Below are 19221 nucleotides of genomic sequence, written 5' to 3'. Positions count from 1 at the left end.
CCAAGGCAACTTTTGAATGTTCCTTTGTTGTTAGTCTATTGGTCTTTTTTTTCCCATAGATTCAATTATCTTTCTTTTTACTTGTCCAGAAACATGGCTGTTTTGCTTCTAGGTTTCTCGTACTTATACATTGTTTCTGTCTCCCCCAAGTTTCATTTTTCTCTTTTGTTGATTTTTATTTTGTTTTCTGCTTGTACGTGGAAGCTTTATTTGAATATCTGGCAATCCTTAGATGATCTTTCACAGTCAGGAGTGAGTAACTTGACAGTTTATTGGAAGCTCCCTATGTGTGGGTGTGGCTTGTTTCCTAGTGGATACACCATAAGGAGCTCTGTCTCGGCAGTGTAGTTGGAGGACCCTCACCACCAATATTTGAAGGTCTTTTTCTCTTAGACTAGTTAAATTCCTAAGAAATCATCTCTAATGCCTGCAGTAATAGTGCAAACTACCCTCATTCTTGGAGTCAAATGGAGGAAGGAGACCAGGGGCTTATACTTTATAGTAGTATTTCCTTTAAGCTTACTGAGTCAGGCTTACTCTAGTTCATTCTCTCTCTAGACTTCTGTGGAGTTGAGAAGGATAGTTGGAGATCTAACTACATCACAGATGAACTTTGATCAATGATCCCGTTTTTTGCCTCACACACACTCCACCTTCCCTACTCAGAGTGGTACCTCCTACTCTTGAACCTTTCTGGCACAAAATTGCTTACTTCTATGTTTCTCCCCTACTGCCAAACAGACATGAGCTTTAAAAAGAATCATTTATCAATTAGCTGTCTAACTGCTTTCCTTTTCCCAAGATGTTGTTTCATGTCTTTGTCCTTATGGGTCATGTCTATACATTAAAAAGATTCCCTTTACTCTATCTTTAGTGGGTTTTTGGGTGGGAGTGGCAGCATCTTCAATCCATCATATTTAACTCAATGCTCCCTATTTATTTTCACTAGTATTTATTTGCCCTATCTTGGACTGTTCCTATATTTTCCAACTATTTTGTTTCAGGTGTATCAAATAGTAATAATAAGAGCTAACATTTTTGAGTATACTATTTGTTAGGTACTCTACATATATATGTTTTGAGGTACAGTTACTACACATCCATTATCTCATTTAATACTCATAACAACACTATGAAGTAGGTAGTACACATTATCTTATGATCACTTTACATATACCTAGTAAATAATGTGCCCAAGATGGAAATCCAGAGCCTGTACTACCATACTAATCACTAGTACAGTAATGTACACTACATTACAGTAATGTAATGTATGTTACTACAGTAATGTATAGTAGTATATCACTACTAATAATGGAACCTAGATTTCTTTAATCTGTTAGTGTCTTTGTCCTTTAATAGGGTAATTTCAAGCCATCATATATTAGGATAATTAATATGAATGAAATATATTCTTACTATCTGTGGTAAATAATTATATGATTACAAAAATAATATTATTTGCAAAAATTCACTCTCTTTTCCAACTCTGTTGTTGGGTTTACATATGTCCTCTGTTTTAGCTAATTGAATATAGGTGGCCTCTCTCTCCTTTTCCCTCTACCATGAACACAGATATGTCTCAGGTAAAGCTGCTCCTTCATTCCAGGTTCTACAATGAGAAAAACCATGGAACAGACCCATAGCCTGAAATAGAAACATACTCAAGCAATGCCATCATATAATGTGAGCTGGAAATGAATGTTTACTGTCATAAGCTACTGAAATTTTTAAACTGTTTGATACAGCATCTTTTATCTTCTAAATCCATAAAAACTTTTTTTGCTAAAGTACATTCTTCAGTATTATCTTTCTAAGAGGTCCTGTGGGATGTAAACTTTCTTCATCTTTGAATGCCTAAAAATGTTTTTATTTTGACCTTCCACTTGAACATTAGTTTGCCTGGTATAAAATTTAAAGCTTAAAATAATTTTCATTAGGAATTTTGAAGCTAGTTTTTAGTTTTTTACCCTACCCCCACCCCATGTCTATTGTTTCTAATGCTCACCTGAGTTTCATTCCTTTCTAGATAATCTGCTTTAATTTTAGAAGTTTTAGGAATTTCTCTTTATTCTTGAAGCTTTAAAATTTTAGTATGACACAGGGATTATTTTCTTTTCTTGCTCAACATAAAGTTGACTCTTAAATCTGAAAATTCATATTTTCTATGAGTTCTGGGAAATTGTCTTCAATTATTTATTTGAATATTTCTTCCTTTTGTTTGTGTTACCTTTAAAACTCCTGTAGGAAAAATGTGCAATTCTCTTCCATGCCTTATACTTTCTATTTCATGATTGACAATTATCGTTATTTTATCCTCTAGAATTATATTGAGGGAGAATTTCTTGGTTGATCTTATACTTTCAGCTGAATCTATTCTTTTATTTAGCCCAATTTTTCAGTTTTTATTCCATAAATTGTTACTAGGTATTAAAATCAGGATTCAAATCCAGAGGCTGAGCTATTAACTACTACATTACTAGTAAATGGTATTTTTTCTTTAACCTAATTGGAGTCTTTGTCTTTTAATAAACAAATTTTAACCCACCTACATTTATTGGGATAATTGATAGGTATAAATGTACTCTTATCATCTTGACTTACGGACATGAAAATCTTTAACGTTTCTCTGAGGATATAATTTATAAAGTATTTTTTTCCCTTTCCTATGTCATGGCTATTTATTCATTTTTTTCCCCCACCAATGTACTCTTGAAGCTTTGTTGCTTTTCCACAAGTAACTAGGTTAATCTTGGCTTTTTGCAATTATATTTGAAATTCTCTCCTCATCTGTCATTGAATGTTTTTGTTGGAATAGTCTGCCTCCTTCTGATTATAAAGAATTAGGTTTTGGGATTGGGTTGGCATGAGAAGTTTGTCTTCTGGATGTCTCTCCCTCTCTCTAAGAGTTAATTTGTTCTCTGGAGCCCTAACCCCACTACCTAGTGTGTTGGTCTCCTGTGCCAAATTTCCCACTTAGGAGAAGCATTCTTGGGCAGCCCTGGTGGCTCAGTGGTTTAGCGCTGCCTTCAGCCCAGGGACTGATCCTGGGGACCTGGGATTGAGTCCCATGTCGGGCTCCCTGCATGGAGCCTGCTTCTCCCTCTGCCGGTGTCTCTGCCTCTCTCTCTCTCTCTCTCTCTCTCTCTGTCTCTCATGAATAAATAAATAAAATCTTAAAAAAAAAAAAAAAAGGAGAAGCATTCTTGTACTTTGGAAGCAAACATGGAGTCAGCTCTTCCCACCTCTTTCTTTTGTCCTCCACTGTCCCTACGAAGGTCTGGAGGCCCTTAAGAGTTCAAAGTAGCCTTCTTTAACCCCAACATAATAATATTGAATAATTATTACTGAATAATAATAATAATGAATATTTCTCTTTTGAAAGCAGTTCTAAGGGTTCTAACCTGGGGACGTATGGTGCTGTTGCCACTCGATGTGCACAGTAAGAGAAGGGGAAGGGAAAGACTGCTCCAAATATAGTTATTTAACTTACTTCCCTCACAATTGTTTCAAAGTCCAGGCCTGTTCTTTGTAATCACTTATGCTGAGAATTGAGAAATGTTAGAATAGCTTTTGTGGCCCTGAATTTTAAACAGGATTTTCCTTTTCTTGTTTTGCCACCAATGCAGTCCTATTCACCCTTTGTCTTCTAGGAATTCCTAAAATTTCTGGAGTATGAAAATTTCTTTCTTGTGTTTTTTGCACTGCTATTGTTCTGTTTTAGTTATTTCTTCAATGGAGGGAGAGATAAATCCTACCTTCAGCTCTTCAGTTAGCCAATTTGATTCAGTATTTCATTTTAAAAATATATATTTTTGGTGTCTTAAACAAAGTAAGTAAGGAAAGGGAAAGAGGATTACATTTGTGTATAAAATGCTTCCTTACAGCCACTTCCAACAGGCTTAAGTGAGGGACCTTTATGATCAGTCTCAGAATACACACCCATAGGAGCTGGCCAAATCAACTAACTATTTTTTGTTTCTTGGTATATTCTTTTAGTTTGATGTTTTTACTTGCTTTTCTCCCTCAACCCACTTTTCACTTAACTTCAATATTCAGAGTTGTTAAGTAGTCTATTTTCTCCTATATAGAAAATAATCTAAGACATTGGTTTGCATTAAAATGTTAGGAAATCAGGGGTGGCTGGGTGGCTCAGTGGGTTAAGCATTGGACTTTTGATTTGGGCTCAGGTCATGATCTCAGTACTGTGGGATTGAGCCCCACAACAGGCTCTGTGCACAGTGTCTGCTTGTCCCCCTCACTTTGCTCCTCCCCCTACTCACATATGCTCCCTCTCTCTAAAAATTAATAAAATCATTAAAATGTTAGGAATTTAATATATTTTTCCTATCAGTAACATGTGTACTTTGAAAATGATGAATGATAGCAAGCAATGCTTACGGTACTTACCCTAAGGGGTTGCTGTGGCCGGAATATGCCCTCTAAAATTCTTAGGTTGAAATCCTAATGCCCAATGTGATGGTATTAGGAGGTGGGGCCTTTGTAAGGCTATTAGGTCTTGAGGGTAAAGCTCTCACAAATGGGATTAGTACCTTTACAAAAAGGCAGGAGAGCTTGCTTCTGCTCTCTCTGCACTTCTGCCTTGAGAATACAATGAGAAATCAGTGGTCTGCAACCTAGATGAGGTCCTTATCAGACCTGACCATGCTGGTGCTCTGCTCTGACTTCCAGACTCCAGAACTGTGAGAAATAAATTTCTGTGGTTAATAAGCTATGCAGTGAATGGTATTTGGTTACAGCAACCTATGCTAAGACAGGGATAAATAGGTAATGGTTGCACATCAGATATTTCAGAGGCGCAGCTTTTGAAAATAATTTTCAGACCAGTGCCACTTTACCTATTCATAAAGATAGCCCTGCCTTCTACAAATGGGATCCCTCAGCAGCTCTGTTGAAGTGTGCAATGTGAACTGTTGACAGTTATTTATTTTTTTTAGTCCCTTATAGAAAAAGATAGTAATAATGTTTATTATTACTATTTTGAGCAAAAGTCAGTGAAGTCTCCTGGATATTTGCTGGGGGTGGCTCGTTGGGTAGTTGTAAATGGGCACCTTTGGAAAAGTGGACAGTATGATGGATGAGTATGCCAGGGAGGGATTTCATTTTAACTTCAATGTCTTCTGATTTTTCTATAGAAATGGTGTAAAGACAGCAAGAATTTCTGAAAGCTCCCCTCCCTGCTTTGTGATTTCTCTCCTTTTTCTAAAAAGAAGTTTCCAGGAAGGAGATAACACCACTATGCACCCCTGTGGCTTAGAGGATTAATCCACAGTGAAGTGGTCAATCTATAGAGCAGCATCAATTCACTGGAAATGCACATGAAACAGGTTCATTATTTCTGACAACTGCCCCCAATAATTGGATCCCCCTTGCATTGGGTGGCAAGGACCTTAATGTCTTGTCTAGATTCCATGCCTTTCCTGGCATTTTGGGGTTTTTGACATCTCCCTTGATTTTCATTTAATTGCTTTGGTAAGCTTAGACTAGAGTACTCTGATCTTTCCTCCCTAACCTGAGGTTCTTACTACTTCACCATGATTCCTATTAAACACAGCAGTGTTTTTCTGTTTTAAATTGAAGTATAACACACACAATAAAGTGTACACTATGATGAATTTTTACATTTGTATACAACTCACCAGCCAGATCAAGTTATGGAATGCTAGTCATGACCAGCTAACCTAATGGTTTTATTATTATTAAATTTAGAATGAGTGAATATACCATGATAGTGTCACATGATATAAAATGAGAGAAAGTTGCACAATCCTATCACAGTTTAGAATTAGAAAAGTCAGGATAACTATTTACTATAATATTGCTGCCTTTGCATGCTCTTTCCAGAGGCATCTATGTAGGAACACCACGAAAAATTTATTTTTAATGTTAAACATGTTTTAATATGCAAATTAAAACATAAAATATTAAAGCCTCTGTGTTAACCACACTTTATTATTCATCCTCCCCCTGAGAGTCAGTTTCAGGGTTCAACATGCTAGTAATCTCTATCTTCTCCTGGGTGTCTACCACGGTTACTTCAGATTCACAGAGGCACCTAAACCCACATAGTAGCCAAGTCCCTGAAGACCTACAACTACAACTTACTTTTTTTTTCTTTTTAAGATTTTTATTTTTTATTCATGAGAGACACACACAGAGAGAGAGGTAGAGATACAGGCAGAGAGAGAAACAGGCTCCATGCAGGGAGCATGATGTGGGATTCTATCCCAGGACTCTAGGATCACACCCTGGGCCAAAGGCAGGTGCTCAACTGCTGAGCCACTGGGGCATCCCTACAACTTACTTCTTTTACAAATTGTCTCATGCTTCCTATTCTTGCCTCAGTTTAATAGAAGTGTAAGAGAAGTATTTGGTAAAGTTTAAATTGTGTATGTGTGTGTGTGTGTAACATTAAATACATCTGAAATAAACAGGCAAACCTGGGACTATCTCTAGGTTTTGTTTTTCTTCATTTTTAGTGAATTTTAGTGCACATCACACATGATGATCCTTGGCTTTCTGGTTTTGACATTCCAAAATGATACACAGACTCACACTCGGGGTTGAGCCTGTTTGCCTTTGTTCAAACCAACAAATTGGGCATTGTCTTTGCACAGTTATCCAGAGCTCTAAATAGTTGTCAAGAATATGTAACCAGACATGTAATTACCCGAAGTGCCCTTTTTCAGACCCCATGTTAACTAAGTGCATTCCCCTCATTTCTCACATTTGCCAGACTTGTTAGTTTCTCAAGATTGCTAGCCTAAAAGTTCAGTACTATCTGTGTTTAGGACAGCATCTCTTATGTGGCTGGAATTCAGCAAAGGTAGAAAAATAAAGATAATTACTTGTAGAGCAAATTCAGGGGTTCCTTAATATACTACGAAGTATTTCTACTTGTTGAGAGACAAAATCTTTTACATAGAGGCTCTTCTCTCAAGGAAAGGCAACCTGATGTAGGACAAGCTAGACATCATCTAGGCTTCTCTGCATAAAGTGGTGTGACCTTGAGTAAGTCAGTACCCTCACCTAAATTTGACCACCAGGGCAGCCAGGGTGGCTCAGCGGTTTAGCGCCGCCTTCGGCCCAGGGTATGATCCTGGAGACTTGGGATCAAGTCCTGCGTCGGGCTTCCTGCGTGGAGCCTGTTTCTCCCTCTGCCTCTGTCTCTCTCTGTGTGTCTCTCATAAACAAATAAAATCTTAAACAAACAAACAAACTTGGAGCTTGTATGTAAGCAATCCCAAATATTAAATCTGACCACCAGGGCAGCTCGAGTGACTCAGCGGTTTAGTGCCACCTTCAGCCCAGGGCCTGATCCAGGAGACCCGGAATCAGGTCCCACAACGGGCTCCCTGCATGGGGCCTGCTTCTCCCTCTGCTTGTGTCTCTGCCATTCTCTTTCTGTGTCTCTCTTGAATAAATAAATACATCTTTAAAAAAATAAATAAATCTGACCACCATTCTCTGAAAAATGCCAATGGTCATAAAGTTGTATCATTCCAAGGCTGTGACAAAGATCAGAGGAAATAGTGAGCTGGAACACATGTTTTTAACTAGTAAATGTCCTGCAATCTTTGCAATTGCTTTATTTACTGAGAAGCAATAGTTTCATGCTTCTCAGGAACCACTGAACTCACAGCCCTGAACAGGCAGTGTACCTCCTCTGTTCCAGCCCTTCTCTGGTAGTTCGAAGGTCCTTCTTGGACTAGGAGACATCAAGAGGCTACCCATAGGTATGTTCTTGAGAAGTGATGGATGATTTACATTTCCCCACGATATCTCCTGTACTAGAGCCTGTTACCAGAACTTGAAAAAGCCACCTTCAGACCTTCCTATCTCATAATTTGGCAAAGCCTTTTTGGAGAGAGTTTGACAAAATATACCAAGAACTTTACAAATGTTCATAATCTTTGATTTTGCAATTCCACTCCTAGGAATTTATCTTAAGGAAATACTAGCATGTGTGACTGGTTAGAAATAACATAACTACTCACCACCACAAGACTGGTTTAAAAAATCATGTTATAGTCAATATAGCCATTAAAAATTAGATTGCAATATTTAATGACATTGAAATGTGCATAACATATGAGGTGAAAAGAAACAGGTCACCAAACAGCACAGTTCAGATTATATTAAACATACCCCTCCCTACCTGCACACACCCACACACAGGCCTATGACAACAGACAAAGTAAATATATTAAGTGTTAATGATTGTTGGTAAGGATTATAGGTGAATTTGTATTTTATATTTCTCTGTATTTTCTTCTAAGAATATATGTATTATGTTTAGAATCAGAAGAATGTAATTTTTTAACCCCCTCTTTTGCATTAGAGCATTAGATCTTCCAAAACTTGGTAAAAATGCAAAAGTCACCTAAAATTTACTGGTCAAAAGCATGAGTTGTCCATGTGAATCTGGTTTGTAATCCTGGATTTGCTACTTTCTAAAGGTGCTATCAGAAAATTACTTAATGTTTCTATATTTTGGTTTTCTCATCTATGATATGGCACAAGAAAACTGCTCGCTAGACTCGCTTAAAGAACACAGATAAAGTGCTGAGTACAGTGCCAGGCACATGGTGAATACCCACTAAGTAGCGGCCACTAGTAGCAGTGGTGGGAGAGCTACTGCACTCTACCCCTATGACATCAGCACAGGCAATGTGTCAGTCTGATTGGCGGCTGCCTTCTTGTAGAGTACAGAAGAGACGTTGGGAGTGGAAAAGGTTGAGGACCCAGGGGCCAGAGCTGTAGGTATCTTCTTTCCATCTGGTTGGGTCAGCCCTGCCATGAGTCCTGTGCACCGAGTAGGGAGAAGCGATAGTCTTCTGTATCCTGATAAAATCCTCATGAGAAGAAACGGCCACACTTTAACTTTTCTGACATATGATGTTCAGAGCAGCCTAATAAAAGCTGCTGGAGGAACGACATATTCTAATTTCCTGACTTGTACGTAGTAAAGTTTCATTGTATTGACAGAGCCTTGCATTTAATTTCCTTAGCTTTTTAGACACAAACAAGCATTCTTAACAATAAATTGGAAATAAAAGGGAATAACTGCACAATGGAATACACATGCTGATTTGGATATGTCATTGAGTCTCATAAATACTCATTAAAATAAATGCATGGATGTAACAAAGGAAATAAATATTTTTGCTTCCAAAAACATGTAGCAGCAATATAATCATATTTGGAAAATATAAAGAAAGTCATTCTTTTTCTATTGTCTATCTATGCCACACTATATTCCCTTATTTACATTATTATTTCCAGGAATTCTCTCAAACTTAGCAAAAGCCTGTATCCTTTCTTTAAAAAAAAAAAAGATTATACTTATTTATTCATGAGAGACACAGAGAGGCAGAGACATAGGAGAAGCAGGCTCCTTGAGGAAAGCCTGATGCAGGACTTGATCCCAGGACTCTGGGATCATGACCTAAGCCAAAGGCAGATGCTCAACCACTGAGTCACCCAGGCATTTCAAGCCAGTATCCTTTCAAAAAAATTAAATAAACATGCTTAAATTTCAATAAAAAAAAAAAAAAGCTATTTCTAGCAACACAGTAGGGAAAAAAGTCACAAAGAGGAGTTCGAAGCCAGTAAGACACTATTTAAAAACATTTAGCTTATTTACAAATATCCCAACCAAACTGGAGATTACTCTATGCTGAAAAATACTCCTTCTGGCTTTGTAACAGGCAAAATTAATTTCTATTTGGACCTTCTATTTCCTCTTTCGTTTTCTTCTGTCTTTTTTCACCTATCATCTGTTATGTATTTGTAAAAAGGTTTTAAGAAATTTGTTTATAGTCTAACGTAAGGATAATTTTTTAAAAAGATTTTTATTTATTTATTTGTGAGAGACACAGAGAGAGAGAGGCAGAGACACAGGCAGAGGGAGAAGCAGGTCCCATGCAGGGAGCCCGATGTGGGACTTGATCTCGAGACTCCAGGATCATGCCCTGGGCCACAGGCAGGTGCTAAACTGCTGAGCCACCCAGGGATCCCAAGGATAATTCTTTATGGTGCTCTGCAAACTGAAGTCATTCATTATAAAGTCAGTCTATCTGAAAATTACAGTGTAAATGAAAGCAGCTTGTAGCTAATGGTTAGAAGAAAGTTTTGTGTGATTTAAACATTTTGATGGATTTTACACAGTGCTACAAACTCACTGTGTGCATAACAAATACATGTTAGATATGGAGAGGGATGGCAAGAGAAGTGAAGAAGTCATAGCAAAAACTATCAAATCCACCACTTTTCTACATTATCCATGTGCTAAAATAAAACCACTACATTAGGGTCAGAAAGAATAATGGTCTTCAACTTCTATAAGAAGCATCAGAATTGTTAAGTTACTGTTATAGGTTGAATTGTGTCCTCTCAAGGAAAAACATGCTGAATCCCTAAACCTCAGTACCTCAGAATGTGTCCTTACATGGAAACAGCGTTGTTGAAGATATAGTTAGATAAAATATAGTCATACTGCAGTACGGTGGACTCTAAATCCAATATGACTAGAGTCCTTATGAGAAGATGGCCATGTGAAGACACAGATAAGGAGAATGCCACGTGACTGGAGCTCTGCAGCTATGAGCCAAGGAACATCATAAATTGCCAGCAAACTACCAGAAGTCAGGAAGAGGCAGGGAAGGACTTACTCTCCTACAGGTTTCAGAGGGGGTGTTGTCTACCAACACTTTGATTTCAGACTTCTGGCTTCTAGATTGTGAGACAATACATTTCTGTTAAACCACTGAGTAGCTTAAAACTTTGTTAGGGTAGCCCTAGGAAACTAATACAATCACTTTATTTCATTTTCTTTTACAATGTAAGTTTATATTTTTTAATTCATAAAATAAGACACGCTTGTAGAGGGAATTTGTAGAACCACATGTCTCAGAGGAAGGAAAAAATATCATTGTTTCATCAGCCAAAAAGGACTAAAATTTGATGTATTTCCTCCCAATTTTTCCTTTGAATAGTTTTTAGCATTTGTACAGCTATAACTATAATCTCTTAACTATTTATAGTGATATTTCCAATTAGCATGACAATATACATTTCTATATTGTTATAAGCTTTTGGAAAACATCCTTGAAATTTGTCAACATGAGCAATGTTGCCTAGATTATTGTTGGGCAACTCTATTTTATTATTCTACTGTTTTCTTTTTTTTTCTTTTTAAGATTTTATTTATTTATTCATGAAAGACACAGAGAGAGAAAGAGAGAGAGAAGCAGGCTCCATGCAGGGAGCCTGACACGGGTCTCCAGGATCAGGCCCTGGGCCGAAGGTGGCGCTAAACTGCTGAGCCCCGCCCCCCGGGCTACCTATGTTTTCATTTTTTCAGTCATCCTTTTGGATCTGACCCTGAGAAATTAAAAATGATAAGCTCATTAATTCTCCACATTGTGCTGTGTGAGAAATAGGAGGTAGGTTATTTAGTAAAAAACAGGCCATGAAATAGACCCTAATAGCCCATGGCCACACTTGTAGACAAGAATTCTCAGATCTATGTATAACAGGCAGTATGAAAGTGAAGCATTTGATAATTAGTGAACCAGTTAGTGACTACTTGGTCTCATGACACCGGGCTGTGACAGTATAGAGTCTGGTAGAATCAGAATCTGGTTTCCTGATTGCCACTCCTATATCATTTCCACTCAGTTCATGGCCATGATTTAAAAATGCCTTAAGTGCTGTTTAGTTTTGAACTCAGCATAAATCTATCTAAGATACCTGTGTTATGTGATCATAGAAATCTTAGTTCTTTTTTTTTTTTTTTTTTTTTTAATTTTTTTTTAGAAATCTTAGTTCTAAGTATACCTTGGCTTGTTATTTGCAAACTTTTCTCAGCCATGGAAATCTTATCTTCATAAAGTGTTACTCATATTCTCCATTTACAAACCATAACGGCAGGGAGGGCAGGCAACAAGTTCAGTTGTCCTATTAGTAACTCCCTAGACCTCAATGGGGATCCAGGCAGCCCCTGAACTGCCTCAAAACACTAGGGCTCAAAGGAACACTTCTTGTAAAAGAGAACACATAGTCTAGTTCTTCATCTACTCTGTGAGTAAAATGGCTATGCAGAAAGAACATCCTTCTTAAGGTCTGATGTGTGAAAAGAATTAAGTTATGAAAAACAGCTTTTCAATTTTTCCTAGGCCTAGTTCTCTCTTCTGAATGTTTATCTTGTTCCCAGTTCCTGGAAATTTCAAAATGGGTGGCGACATTTATAAGTTGGCTTATGTTGCGGCTGTATACAAGAGCATTCCTTCTTTAATTCCTCTTGCGATCTATTGGTGCCCCACTTCCTCTGCATTTTCTCCTTTCTATATAACTGAAAAGCTAAGTTGTGAATTCTAAAGATCATTTTTGTATAGCACTTCCCCACAAGTACTATTATAAATCTGAATACATGAAGGCAGCTAATAATGATAAGTTCTAATACAATAAGAGATGCAATTCTGTGATAATAAGTGGTCTTTCCTTTTTGTGACTCTGAGCTGCACTTCTGGGAGCTATAAAGACTTTATGCTGATCCAGATATACCTTTGTCCAGCACTTCCTTTCCTCAACACCAGGGTCTCCACTCCCAACTAACCTCATGGAGCTGTCTATAGCCAAGAATTAGGACAAATCCAGGTGATCCATGTCACTCATGGCCAGTCTCTTGATCTGGTTCTGATGATATTTTCTAAATTAGTTGGCCACTAAATATAGAATATATATAGACAAGAAGATAAAGATGACAATTAATTATTCAAAAGAATAGGAAAGGCCTCAAATTTTGTAATTCATAAATATGGCATTTGCAGTTAGTTCATAGTTTATCATTGGTAGATCACCACTTAATCTATTATTATAGAGCATATTTTAGAAGATTTTTGAGAGTGGAATCACTATAGTCAACTGAGAACTGCAAATCAATAGGACTGGCCAACTTGCATATCACCGATGGAGACTTGTAATTCATTCATTTTTAAAGGGATAAACTTGATTACAGTTGAGCTCCTCTTCAATGGAGGTTCTGATGCATATTGGCCAGGATCTGATGCATCATATTCAAACTCATGACCCTGTTTCAGTTGTGACATATTAGATGGCTGAGCATAAGAGAGGTCCATTGGTCTAGTCACTTCCTGAGATTTTGCTATACAGATTTAGGACACAAATATGTGATTAAATATAAATAAAAGCCTGTTATCTCGTCAGGTAGCAGGAAAGTCTAGGCCTACCTTGGCCTTCCATTGGCAGAACCTGATTCCATTCACCCAAACATCTATTGAAATCAGACATACTTGACAACTATTCACCATCCCCATCCAGCTTCTCAGAACCACTTTCTATGGCTCACATCTTTATTTCTAAAGCTAGGGCTATCTCTGACTTCCTTTTTGAGACCCTTAGGGATTTTTCAGGTAAAGAACTTTTCACAGTGGAACTCAATGAAGCAATCCATGTATGCAAAATACAAATTTACAAAAGGGATAAGTTAAGAGACAGTAATCCCCTTCGTAAAACATTTCAAATAAGTTTTCTATAAAGAGTAAGTTCAGGATCCCTGGGTGGCGCAGCGGTTCGGCACCTGCCCTTGGCCCAGGGCGCGATCCTGGAGACCCCGGATCGAATCCCACGTCGGGCTCCCGGTGCATGGAGCCTGCTTCTCCCTCTGCCTGTGTCTCTGCCTCTCTCTCTCTCTCTCTCTGTGACTATCATAAATAAATAATAATGATAATAATAAATTAAAAAAAAAGACTTTATAAAAAAAAAAGAGTAAGTTCCTCTGAGTTTAAAATACTGTTGTTTTTTTAAAATATGTTTACAGAAAACTTTTCCATGAACACATAAACTAAGAGGAACCTACATTTTCTTTTTCTTTTTTTTTAAATTTTTTAAATTTTTTTTTCATTTTCTTTTTACTAGCTAAAGCTAGCCCAGTTGCCCAGAGTGAAAACCTGCTCATTAACACACTCCTCAGTGGCTCATCTCCATGTTTCACTGTTCTTTCTCCTTCACTTGGGCTTCCTGCAATCATCTCTTAAATAAAGTACCTGCACCAAATCTTTGTGTCAGGATCTCTTTTTGGGAGGTCTGAGCTAAGCTAACGCCCTTATCACAGAAGTGACAGGATCAACATCCCTGGTTGCTAGGGTAAGATGTCTGTCTCGCCTCTAGTCAGCTTCTTCTTTTGTTGCCATTTGATCTGCTTCAGCATCCCACGCCTTCCATCCTGTTGTGCACCAGAGTACTTACTTCCTTTTAATTCAACTGATACGCCAGTCAAAAAAGATTCTTACCCTCTCTACCAGTGCTCAAAAGATGGCTTTTTAAAGGGCTGAGCTTTGCTGCCAAATCTATGGCATCCACGTGTTCCATTAGCTTCCGTTGCTCATATCAATCCGTTTCCATTCTGGCTAAGAGGTATAAACAGCTGAGGCCAGGGTTATATAAATGAGAGTCTCTAAGGTCCTAAGGGGATCTTTGAATCATTTCTATCAACCCCCTAACCTGACGTGTTAGAAAACTGAGGGGCAGAGTGTAAGCATTTGCTTAACACCTTGTCCATCAGAGAAGGGGAACTCAGATCTCTGACCCCTAACCTAGGCTTTCCCCTTCCTGAGATTTTTCCTAAATGCATTCCACCATTGCTTCCTTTGACTCAATTCCTCCTACTCACCACTATTCCCATCATTATTTCCAGTTGACCTAAGTCCTCACTGACTCTGAGCCCTTAAGTTATATTCATTCAGTCCAGTTTCACAGATTTGCTACCCTTCTTGCCCTGCCTCCTGAGGTTAAAAATTTCCACCAATATTTTTGCAACAAAGAAAAAACTAGGAAATAAGTAAAGGGGTGTATGGGGGTTGTCACTGATGATTTATTGCATAACTGAGCTTCCCTTAGGATTTTGTGACTGGGTGAGATGATAGCCGACTGGCCCACTGTACCCTGGGAAGATGCAGACTTATATCCCATGGCCTGCTGAACGCACAAGCATCTAACCTGCCATGGGAGCTCTTGAAGGTCAAGGCTAGGATGTTTCTCCTTTGACCTGACTGATAATCTGGCTTCTCTTTGTAACCTGCACATCACCTATGCCTTAGCTTGGTCTTCTGGTCCCACCTAACCTGTCTAGCTTTATGTCACGGGGTTCTCTGAATTGAATTCTCTGGCCCAGTTTCTTTACTTTTTCAACTTCACATTCTTTGTCTTAGCAAGCTATCTTTCCCTCCAGCCTAAAATACCACAATTAGCATTTATTTTCCAAATTATTATCTTGCCTATCTTTTGGGGTGGGTTTATGTTGTGTTCTCAAATAGATTCTTAAGGACAAGGGCTATGATGTAAGTCTACTTCCTGATACTATTATTGCACATGGCTTGTTATGGACTGAATGTTTGTGTCCCCCATGTGTTGAAACCCTAAGTCCCAGTGTGCCTGCATTTGGAGATAGGGCCTCTAAGGAAATAATAAATAATTAAGGTTAAATTTATAAGGTCATAAAGGTGGGACCCTGATAGAAAATAACAGGGTAGTTGTCCTTATAAGATGAGATACCAGATGTTTTTTGTTTGTTTTTTCCTCTCTGTATAGTAGCACTGAGGAAAACCCATGTGAGGACAATAGTGAAAAGGTGGCCATTTGCAAGGCAGGGAGATAGTTCTCATGGGAAACCAAATCAACTGGAACATTGATCTTGGATTTCTATGCTCCAGAATTATGAGAAAATAAATCTGTTATTTAAGCCCCCTAGTCTACAGTATTTTGTTATAATAGCCTGAACTAACATGGCGCTGTTGATTGAGAAAATGGCCCCTACCTTCAGATCTCAAGCAGAGTCACAAACTGGGTGGGTGTCACTGCTTGTGCCTAAAAAGTTAACTTTCCACGCTGTCCAAAACCAAACCTTCCTTTGTCACCACCACTCAACAACTTGTATCTTTTCCTCTGTTCCTCCCAAGTGTGAACAAAGCTCTAAGCCACAAGCAAATCTTTTACCCTCTTGTCTATACTGACTGGCATCCCATCAGAAGCTGAGTTTTAAGAGTCTACAGGCCGAAAGTTTGTATCTCCTTTCTTCAGGTCTTATTACTCTGGGCTGTGCTCCTGAGACCTCCTCTTCCTGGCTCTTCTAACCTCTAGTCTTCATCTCATAGACAGAAGAGGAAATGGAGGCTCAGAATTTAAGCAACATGTTGAAGGTTGCACAATTGATAGAACTAGGTTCAAACCTAGTGCAGTTTTGCCTCAGATTTGGCATACTTTCCAAATGATTTTTAAAGATTTTATTTATTTTAGAGAGAGAGAGAATATGAGTGTGGGGATGGGGAGTGGCAGAGGGGGAGTTAATTGACTGAGTCACCCAGGTCCACTAGACCTGTTTAATGTTCTTCCTATACAACTAAAATTTATAATGATCTGCTTTTAACTATAGATATTTATGAGACTGTCTAATACCCATTATCAAATTGTAAGCTCTTTGAGAGTAGCTGGCTTCATTTTCCTTATATCTCAGGCAATGGCTAAGCCAGTGCCGCGTGATGGGTAAGGCACTTCAAGGAAAGGTCCTGAATTAAAAATGAGAAGTAACTGTCACAATGGTGACATTGACAATAGCAGTTTAGGAGAGAGCGATTCAGAGAAAGCTTTTAAGAGAAGGAACAGTTGGTTTCTGAGTTGAGCTTGAGATGATGGAGAATCTGGCTGGGCAAAGAAGAAGGGGGTGGTCTGAGGTGGGCTTCAAAACCATGAGTGAACCTCTGGAGGGAGGTTGGCTTACATGCGGGGGGGGGGGGGGGGGGGGGGGGCGGGGGCGGTACTGAGTTTCTGCATTGGGTTCAGCTATGCACAAACAAGTCAATTATCTTCTTTATTTTATTTTAATTTTTTATTTATTTACTCATGAGAGACACAGGCAGAGGGAGAAGCCCGATGTGCGACTCAATCCCAGGACCCCAGGATCATGACCTGAGCCCAAGGCAGATGCTCAACCGCTGAGCCATCCAGGTGTTCCAATTATCTTCTTTATACATTGGTTTCTCAATGTGTAAAGTGGGAAAAATAAGAGTACTTATCATTTGGGGTTAATGAATAATAATGAAATAATGTGTATAAAGGACTTAGCACATTGTCTGGGCCTAATATGTGTTATCTATTATTAATTATAAATATTTGGGACACCTGAGTGGCTCAGCAGTTAAGCGTCTGCCTTCAGCCCAGGTCGTGATCCTGGGGTCCTGGGATTGAGTCCCACATTGGGCTCCCTGCATGGATCCTGCTTCTCCCTCTGCCTGTGTCTCTGCCTCTTTCTCTGCGTCTCTCATGAATAAATAAATACAATCTTTTAAAAAAATAAATACTACTAAAATACTATTAGTAGTAACATGGCCTGAAATTTCACATGCTCGCCAATCTGAGTAAATGATTTACCCCCACAGATAACGCCATTGCTGTGAATACATTAAAAAAACAAAATCATTTAAAAGTACTACTAAATTCGCAACAACACTTTGGTTACTATGATTTTCCTAATCAAAGAATTCCAGGAGTCCCTTACAAGGGATTCTCATAGTTGAAAATTTTGGAAACCAAACCGTTGAGAGGCAGGAGAGTGCTAAACGTTTCCTGGGTAAAAGATTAACTCGGATGAATGGGAGTCTTGGATTTTTGGAGTAGGCTGACCCAGTGATAATCCCTGTTCCACTTCCAGGCTGTGCTTTTAAGGAATTTAGGCACATTCCTTATGTTTCAGTGCTTTGGTTTCCTCATCCTTAAAATGTGGATACTAATACACAAGGGGTACAAGACAGGTTAAATTGGGTGCTGTACATTAAGCAAGAACCGCTAAGTGATGACGACGCTGGTGTCTGTGAAGCCCAGTTGTGAAGGGCCTTAGATTTTCATCCTGTAAGGAGGGCCCTTGTTCTCCAAGTGTGATCCCTGTAACAGCAATATTGGCATCATCTGACAGCTTGTAAGAAATGCATACTCTCGGGCCTACTCTCCCAGACCTGCTGGACTCTGGAGGTGGGGGGTCAGCCTTCCGCTCTTTTACAATCCCTCCCGGTGATTCTGACGCACGCAGGTTGGAGAAAGAACCTGCCGCCAGGCAACAGGGAGCCATTCAAAGTTTTTGTACAGTGGAGCGATGTGATAAAAATGATCGGTGGTGCACAGACAATGTATTCATCCCTATTCAACAGGATCAAACTGCCCAACTACCGACGAGCTTCCGAGGTTGCTGGCAGAAGCCTGTTTATATTGATCCTTAATGGTCTGTAGGCACAAAACGGGGGTTAGCACTTGGGCCCCCCCCCACAGGGCTCACCTCCCGAGTGCGGTAAGGAAGACAGTGCCAGGCGCTCACAGGGGCTGTTCTGGGCTCGGTTTCCACGGAGAGCCTCGGGACCCGCGGCCAGGTGATGCTCGAGGGACGCCGCACCTACACGCCTGTCACAAATGTCGCCTGCAAGATAGGAAACGAGAACCGTGTGAGGAAACCGGAAATGAGGGTCGGGGGGGGGAGGTAGAGAACCCATCCGGGGGTGGGGGAGGGGCAGGGGCAGGGGCAGGGGCAGGGGCAGGGCAGGGCAGGGGGCCCCGCGCCGGCGGGGGGCCCGGGGCGACCCCCCTTCGCGTCCCCGCGACGCCGGGGCCGGTGCGCCTCAGCGCGTCTGCGGCCGGGGGCCGCGTCCCTGCGGCTCCGTGTATTGTTAGCGCGAGATGGGGCGTTTCCTCGGCGCCGGCACCTCGGGGGGAGTCCCGGGGCGCCTCCTCCCCGCCCGGGCCGCGGAGCGCGCCGCCCGCCGGCCGGCCATTGTTCGGGCCGCACCCCTGCTGAATATTCACGCCGCGCGGGCGGCTCGCCCCGCGCCCTCCCCGGCGGGGCTCGGGCTGGGAGCGTTTCCGCTCGCTTTTCCTGCCGGGGCGGGCGCGGGGGAGCCGTGTGCTCTCTCCTCAGAATATATTTTCGGTGTCCCGTTTCTCCTCCTCCCGCGCCGCCGCCGCCGCCGCCGCCGCCGCCCCCTCCCTCCCCGCCTCCCTCCCCGCCTCCGCCCCCGCCCCCCGGGTTATCTTTGTCTCGCTGCCTCGCGCTCACTCGCTCAACTCTCGGCGGCGCCGCGGCCCCACGCTCCGGGCCCGTCCTCCAGGCGCGCGGCGCGGGGCGCGGGCGCGGGGCCT

General features: G+C 40.5%; 1 long non-coding RNA gene across 1 annotated transcript; it reads right to left on the bottom strand.

The window, feature by feature from the left end:
• Positions 1 to 8029: 8029 nt before the first annotated feature.
• On the bottom strand, positions 8030 to 19132 carry LOC121491266. The gene is made up of 3 exons (XR_005987918.1): positions 18789 to 19132; positions 18368 to 18505; positions 8030 to 8876 (listed from the first exon to the last, which is right to left on the bottom strand). It is a non-coding gene; the product is annotated as an uncharacterized LOC121491266 (long non-coding RNA).
• Between the last annotated feature and the right edge of the window lie 89 nt (positions 19133 to 19221).

This window comes from Vulpes lagopus, chromosome 5, assembly GCF_018345385.1.
Source record: "Vulpes lagopus strain Blue_001 chromosome 5, ASM1834538v1, whole genome shotgun sequence".
NCBI lineage: Eukaryota > Metazoa > Chordata > Mammalia > Carnivora > Canidae > Vulpes > Vulpes lagopus.
This window is presented reverse-complemented; position numbering and strand designations above follow the sequence as displayed.